Source organism: Phodopus roborovskii, unplaced genomic scaffold (genome assembly GCF_943737965.1).
Source record: "Phodopus roborovskii unplaced genomic scaffold, PHOROB, whole genome shotgun sequence".
NCBI classification, from domain to species: Eukaryota; Metazoa; Chordata; class Mammalia; order Rodentia; family Cricetidae; genus Phodopus; species Phodopus roborovskii.
Window position 1 is genome coordinate 109,718 of NW_026125474.1, and position 10,256 is coordinate 119,973.

Below are 10,256 nucleotides of genomic sequence, written 5' to 3' on the forward strand. Positions count from 1 at the left end.
GCCAAAAACACATATTATGTAATTCCATTCATATAAACTGTAGAAGTCACATGTGACAATGCATTCCATTAACCTTAGAACTTGTGAGTCAGAGGGAGGACAAACTCTGTGAGTCAGAGGTCAGCCTGGTCTATAAAGTGAGTTTCAAGCCAGCCAAAGCTACATAGTGAGATCCTGTCTTACACACACACACACACACACACACACATACATACATACATACATACAAATATATACACTCTGTTCATCATCTTGGCTATGGTGATATGATCACCACAGTTTATAGTGTTACAGATTCAATTTATTGTAAGTTCATTACACAGAAAAACTACCAATGAAAAGGTAATCCCTGTCTCATCTTCCTAAGGACCCAAGGATGCATCTATCGCATATAAACACACACACACACACACACACACACACACACACACACACACACACACACGACTGTTGGCCTAGAACAATGGAACATTTCCTTCAAAGTGGAAGTGTTTGGAAGTTTGTGGGGAAAATGGAGGCTTTGAAAATAGAAGTTTCTTAGCTCATTTGTTACAATAGAACACTATTTTTATACCCAGATCATGTTGCTCTTAAGAACTTTTCCTAAAATTTAGTTTCTTTCATTTTGGTCACATGTGTTTCTGAATTGTAGCATTGCATGCCAGGATCAAAAAAAGGTTGTCTACAAGGAATGTGTAGCTTACGGGGGAAATCTGGTTTTGCTTTGGGGAGTCACATGCTATATGGTTGTAACAAACACTGTTTTAAAGGGCTAAAGCCACAATACTGTTTGGTAGAGGGAAGAGGAAGAGATAACTTATGTAAGAACCCATCACAGGGGTTGGAGAGGCAGCTCATGATTAAGATTACTGGCTGTTTTTCTATGGGTCATGAGTTCAATTCCTAGCACCTACATAGCAGCTCACAACCACCTGTAAATTCCAGTTCCAGGGGATCTTATGAATCAGGCACTTGTGTGGCACATAGGCAAAAACCCCATAAACACAAAATAAACATGAAATTAAAAATGTAAATGGTGCAGTATGGAAATGGACCGCATTTACGAAGGTGAAGCTGTGGCTCCTGGCAGGAACGTAAGTTCCTTCTTGCAGTGTGGCTTTTCCTCTGTTCTGATTCTTTGCCTGTTGCGTCACAGGCGTATTTCCCTTTCTGAACCCTTTGCCTGCACTTGAGCAGGTTCTCCACATTCTGTTTTCCATGCAGCTCCCATAAGGCACACTGAGGTATAGGAGACTGAACAGAAAGCAGGAGTCATCATTTAAAAACAAGAAAGAGATGCAGGATTGCAGGGTGGCTGGGAGGCTGGGGAAAGGCAAGGCTAATACATACGGATAAACAGTTGAACTCACAACGTCTGATACAAAGATGTCCAACGACTGGATCCCCAGTCCCTGCTTCTGTTCACTTGCCTCTGCTGAGGCGAACTGATGCTAGCAGTTAGCTGACAGCTGTCAGGAAATCATGTTTTACATTCAAGTGAGCAAGAATAGCTTAAATTTCGTAACAACAGTCTAAGGTCTGTTCCCTTCAAATTGACTCTGTTAGCAATAGCTTTGCCCGCTTCTCGCATATGCTGAATGCAGTTAAAATGCAGTGGTCAGCAAAAATAGCTCCATTTTGAATGTATACACAGGTGCCTGATGGATGAGTCTGGGAAGGAATTCCTCTGATCTTAAATCTGCAGGTGTAGAAAAAAAAAGAAAAGAAAAAATGACATGTAGCATCTTTGTGCTAGAAACCAATTCTTTCTCCAAGCTTGGGAAATCAGCAGTAATGTGAAAGGAAATGCCAGCAAAGGTCTAAAGGGGCAAATAGCAAACCCTCGTGCGACTTTCAAGGATTCCTCACTCTTCATTCTGATAAGGAGAGGACACATGTGGACTGTGACAGTGACTTCAAAGCATGTCCAGCCAGGAATAGAACACTCACAATGGGCTCCAAGATGAGAAATGAACTTACAAGTGAGGACGCAAAGGAGGGCCATTCTCCCACAGCCATGGGTCGTTTTTTTTCTTCCGGTGCAATCCCATCCAGAATGGCGAGGTGGAGTGAGAAGTTGCTTGCAAGATGTAGTTCTGTGGAAACACACCCCTCTGACTTCAGAGTAATTCAAACTAAATATCACAAAGATCTTCAGCATCCCTTGGTTGTTTGATGGCAATGTTTACAGAAGCCTATGGAGACTCTATGTTCATCCTATAAGCCCAAGGCCAAGTATGCAATCAGATCAGGGAAGGGGGTGGGGGAAACAGCTATTTTCCCTCTCAAACAAGTATTCCTCCGTGTGGTGACCTGAATGAAAATGGCCCCCATGGAGAGTGCAGGTGTGGCGCTATTGGTGTAGGTGTGGCTCTGTTGGGAGAAGTGTGTCACAGGTGGTGGGCACCGGGTTTCAGAAGCTCAAGGGAGGCTCAGCATCGCTCTGCCTGCTGCCTGGGAATTCAGATGTAGAACCCTCAGCTCCTCTTTTAGCACCAAATCTGCCTGTGTGCCACCATGCTGATAATGAACTAAACTTCTGAAATGCAAGCCAGCCCCAATTAAATACTTGTCCTTATAAGAGTTGCCATCCTCATGGCACTTATTAATGGCAATAAAAGTCTAAGACATCTCCTCCCCCAGACCTAAGCCTGATTCGTTATTTTTTTACTAGCCCATAATCTATCCCACCATCACCCCCAAATGACTCACCAGATCGTCTATGCTACTAATTTGTAGCAGCTGAGCATCCAAAGACAGGCAGTTTTCTTGACTCTTTGCCCAGTAAGACTGTGTATAAGAGAACAGGTAACACCTTTCTTTATGCCATAACCAGTCTTGTGGACAAGGACCTAGGAAGAGTTAACAGAACACATGAGTTCTGAGCAAAGGCATTTCTTCGGTTCTTCCTTAGAATGATACCCAGATTCGACAAATACCAGAATGGCAAAAATCTTTATGTCCTCATTGTTAAATCCCTTTTTTTACATTTTATTTTTATTGTATGAGTTTTTGCCTGCATGTATGTATCTGTGCCACATGCACGTGGTTCTCTCAGAGGCCAGCAGAGGGCGTCAGATCCACTGATCCCAGAGTTGCAAACAGCTATGAGAGGCTACATGGGTGGGCGGATCCTTTGGAAGAGCAGCCAATGCTCTTAACCACAGAACCAACTTTCCAACCCTTGTTTTCCTTTATATCATTTTTCTTCTGTTGAAAAAGGGGTGGCTTTTCTTTTTTTTTTTTTTTCATACAATAGATTTTGATTATGGTTTCCCTGCCTCCAACTTTTCCCAAGTTCCTCCTCCTGTCTTTTATATTTCTTATATTTCTAAAGACAGAAAGGGTGTTTTGGGAAGAAGAAGAGCTGAAGCATCCTGATTTTAGTAAACTGGGTTGACTCTCAATTTACCATTTCATTTCCCTTCTCAAGAGACAAAGTTTGTATGCAAGTCTGTACTTTCATTTTTTTTTTTTAAAAGTTTTGTTTGAAATTACAAAAACAAGAGTTAAAGAAATGGATTTTATTGGGTCACTCGCAAAGATAGACATGCATTAAAAAAAAAGCAAAAACAAACAAACAAACAAAAAAAAAAAAACCTTTCTGATTCTGTTCTATCTCCAAATAACAGAATTAGTTCTGGCTACTTTATCTCCTTTTATCCTTGCGTTGTCCAATACAGTTGTCAATGGGGCTTCTGAAATGAGGTAAGTTTGGAGTTACCTGTGTTTGCATTTAAAGCACACATGTGATTTTGAGAGCTTCATGAGACTAGCCCATTGAGAACCTCACAGGTTCATGTTAAATGAGTTTTTCAGATGTTTTGGTTAAGTAAATTATGCCGGCACAATTATTTCCCTTTGCTTTTTTTTTTTTTTTTTTTTTTTTTTTTTTTTTTCTTTCTTTAAACATGTTCATGGTAGAAAATTTACTGTCACATAGTAGCTCACATTCTTTTGGACAAGTTTGATTTAGGTAGAATGTTGTATTGGTATAAAATGAGCGCTCTCAATCTCAGTAAATAAGATACTCTCAGCAGCAAATTTTCTGGGGGATCCAGCAAACTGGTCTATGGGAAAAGGCAGTAAGTAGCCTGAGGTGTCAACATCTGCATGCTGACAACTCCCAGGGAGAAATAACTTACAGCCTAGACAGATGAACACCAGCAAGTTCCACAGGATGCCCCACATCCCACCAGCAAGAGAGTGTTCCCCACTCCTCCACAGACCTAGTTCCATAGGTCACTTCCCGCCCCTGGCTCCACCCCCCAATGGGCGTGACTAGTGCCACAGAAGCAGACAAAGTGAATATCTCACTACAACCACCAACCTCAATGTGATGGTGACACACAAGAGACTGCCTTTTCCTCTGCAGTGTAACCAAAATGGGGAAAAGTCCTTAGGAAGAGTAAAATTATGACTTCAGTTGTCACTGTGGCACAAACCCGCCTGATAATTTTATGCAGGCAAGCTGTACCCGAAAGGCAAAAAACTAATATGGTAATTCCTGCCTGCAACCCCAGTACACAGAAGACTAAGGCAGGAGAAATCCCTTGAGTTCAAGGCCAATCTGTTCTAAATAATGAGTCCCAGGTCAACCTGGACTACAGAGAGAGAATCTATCTAAAACAAAAGAAACAAAACTACAGAACAACAAAAACAGAGAGAGAGAGAGAGAGAGAGAGAGAGAGAGAGAGAGAGAGAGAGAGAGAGAGAGAGAGAGAGAGAGAGAGAGAAAATGTTAAGCCTACAAGAAGGAGAGCTCCATCAAATTAGAGGTGTCCGAGACTTCACGCAGGCTAGGGTGGAAATGGCACTGTCAGAGAGCTTGTGTAGAGCACTCCGAAAGGCGTGCTCTCTGTGTGGTGTGGGAGTTTCACAAAGCCTACCTAAGACTGAGAAGAGAGCCCACCACCATCCCTCTTCACTGCCCCTCCCCTGTACCTGAGAAGTTTGCAGCTCTCTGCAGGGAATTTTGGAGGTTCAGGTTTTGCTGCACAAGCTCCTCCTGCTGTTTGGTTTTCTCCTCCAGCTGCCAGGTGAGGGTGTCTATTGTGTCCTCGAGTTCCTTCTGTGAAGCATTTGCTGCCTGCTGCTGGGCTAAGATCTGTCCCTCCAGGATATGTTTCTGGTGAGTAAGGTTTGCTTGGTATTGCTTTAGGAGGTCAGATACCTGGAGTACTAAATCACAGAGAATTAAGACTCAGCCTCTGCTCTCCAGTGCAAATGCTGCCACTGGATGATGCCCAGGACATTAAAACACACACTCAGTTAATCTATCCTGACAACAGATGCGTGTTGACAGAAACAGTTTACCCATTCGAGCAACAATGGAGGAATAAATGTAAAGGAATGAATGAAAGGCTGCTGCAGCACAGGACTCAACAGAAAATCCAGAGTTAGAGCTTACTAGACTTTTTTATCTGAGGGAGGTTAGGGGGGGGAAGACACACTCTCTTGATTTTTTTTCAGACCCCCCCTTCTTTTTTCTTCGTTTGCATCCTCTATGCTTTGTTTTCCTGGTGATTTCCTTCTCTCATTCTTTATGTTTCCCTTCTAGTTCCTTCTGTCTCTCTCATTGTTGATATTTTCCATCTAACTCATTTTAACTCTGTCATTCTTGATGTTTTTCTCCTAGTCTATTTTAACTTTGTTCTTTGTCTATTTTAACTCTATCATTATTCTTTTTCTTACAGCTTGTATACCCCAGCAAAATCTTTCGGGCAATATAAAAATTACAATGTAGTTACGTTCTGTTTTTCAAGTGAATGTGCACAAGAAAAAGGCAGCAGGTTTTCCACAAAGACTTCACATATTACAGGTGAGAAAAATTATCCAAGAACCCACATACATTCAAAACTAAGCAACTTGTTATAGATTAACCATATAGGCAAGCAAGATATTCTTCTTAGTCTGGTCTTTTACTGGCAAACTGCAGCTTTGCAGTTACAAAGAAATGGCCAATTACTTTATTACTTATCTTGAAAGGCGATCTTATAAAGAATCTTAAAGGAATCACAACCTAAACTTTCATATATGAAAAAGAATCCATCAACTCTACTTTAAATCTTTTTGGGTGTATAGCCACTCATCAATAGTTTCTTACAACAGGAGATTGAGGGCAGGGATGGATACAAGGAATTAATCAAAACCTTGGATTGGCAACCAGTTCTAGCAAGCAAAGTATGTCAGGAAGCAACAACTGGGCTGCTTTATATTTTTGATCCATGAATATATAGCTCAGCCATGTGTCCTTGGGGACTTTAAATTGTTTTCTGGGATAAAAATCAAAGCTATTATCAAAACATCTGATCTAATCCGAAGTTATTTTAAAGCTTTGTTTCAGCTAATGATGCACACCAAAAATCTGTGAGTGCATCTTTCAGCATTAAGAGAATTAGAGCCAGCCTGGCTCCTGGGTACTCAATCGTTTTCCTTAATCATTAACCTGAACTGTGACCTGTGCAGCCTTTAGGTGAAATTCATAGGTCCTAGCTGTGTTGCATTTATTTTTATTCATCAAAACTCTATAAACTAACATTATTATCAATCAGACAGTACATCTTAGCAAAGAATCATCTTAATGATAATCCACAGGTAAAAATGCCCAGTAGAACTGTATGTTTCCACGGGATAAACACACTACATTACAGGCAGTGGGGGATCTCCAGATACCCATTCACACCATGCCAGATACCAGAGGAAGATGGCAGGGGGGAAACATTAAAAGCACAACAAAAGGAAAAGACACCTTCTGGTCAATGATCTCAGGCCCTTGCCTATCTGAGATTCACCCAACAAGGATTTTACTCTTCGTGGTCAGACACCCTGAAGTCAATTGCAATCTGCTGTTCTTGTGACATGGCCACCAGGATGACACTAGTCAAAGGTTGGTCTTTCTGAAACTTTCTGATGATTTTTGCAAAGTTAAATTACCCCTCTGATACTGAAAGCATTTTTTTTATTTTTGTTTGTTTGATCTTTCCATGTAGACCTGCCTGGAACTCGTAATGTACACAAGGCTAATCTTGAACCCAGAGATCTGCTTGCCTGTCTTCCAGTGCTAGGATTAAAGGCATGCCCTACCATGCAGGGCCTGAAAAAACTTATAATCTGAGTAACTTTACACCAAACCACCCATTATTATTATTACCAAAGTCTATCCTTCTCTCAGTATTTTACTATACAATGAAGGGATGGCTATGTATTATTATATAATCTTTACTTAACAAAATCGCACAATTGAATTGTTAGCAACACAAACAAAAGTTGGAGAGATGTGATGTTGAATGGCACTTAATTGCTAATCCTGAGACAAGCACCCTTATCCGTGCACTTCCCAAGAAGGGACATCTGACTCTGGCACACCTAACTCTGTAATTAGAAGGCATACCTTACTTAATTACACAGTGAAGGAAAAACTCAATAACACATAAAGCTTCTGGGCTAGTACACAACCTGTTCTTTGCCTGCCTGCCTGCCTGCCTGCCTGCCTGCTACATTCTGAATCCCTATAAACAGATGAAATCATCTCAATTCCTATATAAACTCACTCTTACACTTCTGTTTTTTATGGATTCTGAACTACCTACCTACACCTTCCAAGTCAACTGACCTCCACTGCTTGCACTTAGACAGATGCCGTGTCCATCCAAGAAAAAAGTGTCCCAGAATGAAGCTAACATGGGAGCTGGGGTAAAGAACTGCAATGACAGGAAGACTCTTGAGGGCAGGAAGCCAGCCACTGAGAAGCATTTGGATGGAAAATAACACACCTGTGACAGAAGCAGTAACGGGGTGGAATAGGATGGCACTCCCACACAAATCTCAAAGCTACAATTGAAAAGAAAGAGAGAAATGGAGAAAGGAAGGAAGGAAGGCGAGAGCGAGAGAGAGAGGAAAATGTTAAGCCTACAAGAAGGAGAGCTCCATCAAATTAGAGGTGTCCCGAGACTTCACGCAGGCTAGAGTGGAAATGGCACTGTCAGAGAGCTTGTGTAGAGCACTCGAAAGGCGTGCTCTCTGTGTGGTCTCTGTGTGGTGTGGGGAGTTTCACAAAAGCCTACCTAAGACTGAGAAGAGAGCCCACTACCATCCCCTCTTCACTGCCCCTCCCCTGTACCTGGCAGTTTGCAGCTCTCTGCAGGGAATTTTGGAGGTTGCAGGTTTTTGCAACTGCACAAGCTCCTCCTGCTGTTTGGTTTTCTCCTCCAGCTGCCAGGTGAGGGGTGTCTATTGTGTCCTCGGAGTTCCTTCTGTGAAGCATTTGCTGCCTGCTGCTGGGCTAAGATCTGTCCCTCCAGGATATGTTCCTCTGGTGGAGTAAGGTTTGCTTGGTATTTGCTTTTAGGAGGTCAGATACCTGGAGTACTAAATCACAGAGAATTAAGACTCGGCCTCTGCTCTCCAGTGCAAATGCTGCCACTGGATGATGCCGGCATTAAAACACACACTCAGTTAATCTATCCTGACAACAGATGTGTGTTGTCAGAAACAGTTTACCCATTCGAGCAACAATGGAGGAATAAATGTACTTGGAAGGCTGCTGGGGAATTTGCCCAAAATGATTCAGAATTTATGGACTTAAAAGTTGTTCAGTTGTATTTTAGTGATTCCAATTCTATTGTTTGATAAAGTGATATGTAGAGATTTCTGAATAAAAAATGCACATTTATTTTGTTTGGTTTTCCAACAGTGAAAGTAAGCTGAGAATAATATAGCCCAGGTAGCAAGTCTCGGCCAGGTGAGATATTGTGTTTCAGTTAGCAGAGGACTTAGTCATCATGCCAAAGCCCATGGGTTTTTAAAAGTAAAGAAAAGGATGGGGTATAGCTCAGGGATCCTCCCCCTGGTGAGCACAACTGGGATGGCTGCTGGAAAGTCAGCTTGTTTGCTCCCTTGGATGTGGCTCCTGTGATACCACCCATGCTCAGCAGATGACACACATCCATGTGCATTATAGGCATGTTAAGTGGTTTTAAAAATTAGAAGCAAGAGCATAAAAATTCAGAGGAAACAGAGGGTGTAATTGTTGGGGGAGGGAGATGGGAGTAGGTTTCTGATCAAAATGCATTATATACATGAATATGAAACCTTGAATAGTAATAAACCAAAACAAAAATTTTAAGATAGCGACAAGGTAAAAACTAATATAATAGAACAAATATAATATTGGCAATCTATAGTTGTTGCCTCTCCCCTAGGAGGAATTGTCATTGCCAATTTATTCTGCTTAATTCCTCTTTAGCTCCCTCCTCCCCCCCTCCACCCTGTCTACACCGCAGACAATTTATTTAGGAACTCTTGACGTACCTTCATTTTTGGGACAACACACCATGAAATATTTGTAAATTTCTGTATGATGTCATTGAGAGTGGATTCGTTTTAGCCACACAACAGTTTGGGATGGTGGAACAGAATGAATGTTGTACAGTCAGCAGAAATGAACTCTGTGCTAGGAATTCAGCTCACCGTTTTGGAGCACAGGTCACTACTGCCCCTTTGCTTCAAGGCCTAATCTGGGCCTGCTAGATGGTGATGGGCTCCTTACTTGCAACTACTGCCATCGAGTGGTATGCCCATCATTGGGATACCCCCTCATTCAGGAACTAGTGCCCACAGATATTAGCAAAACAAACAAACCAACTTATTACACTGACTTAGACATGTCAGAAGCAAGTGGTACTTCTGGGGCTTTACATCTTGGATCTGGCTGGCAGAATAACCCAGCACCAAAACCTGTTCACTGTGCAGGCTGATGCAGGAAAATACTATCTTCCTTTTAGCCATTCTGGTCCTTTTTGTCATGTGTTCTTTTCCCTTCCCCACATGTTATAAACTCAAAGTACATTTTGCTCTTGGTGTTTTTCTTATTTTAATGGAACAATTAATTACTGATTCTTAGCATCTAGTCAAATTCATCAAAACAAAGCTGAGAAGTATTCTTTTCCTGCTTGGGTTGCTCTGATGACCCTATGTATTAGAAACTTGAGTTATTATCAAATTATTCTGGGATGTAAACAGCATCTCATACTTAAAATTATGAAGCAAAACAAAAAACACTCCTATGAGTAGTCTTCATTCCAACTGCCCTCTCCAGTGGAGGGATGAACATAATATATCCATTAAATACTTGGCTTCTTCTCAAAGCATCTTCCCAAACTGAATCTAAATCTAGAGCTGATCTATAGTTGCTATGAGTTGTGTTCATAACCCTCATTGCACGCCTCCATTTCCCTATTTCAACACTTACATTG

General features: G+C 41.6%; 1 pseudogene; it reads right to left on the minus strand.

The window, feature by feature from the left end:
* Positions 1–1,461: 1,461 nt before the first annotated feature.
* On the minus strand, positions 1,462–9,318 carry LOC127215549 (oxidized low-density lipoprotein receptor 1-like; annotated as a pseudogene).
* Positions 9,319–10,256: the final 938 nt, after the last annotated feature.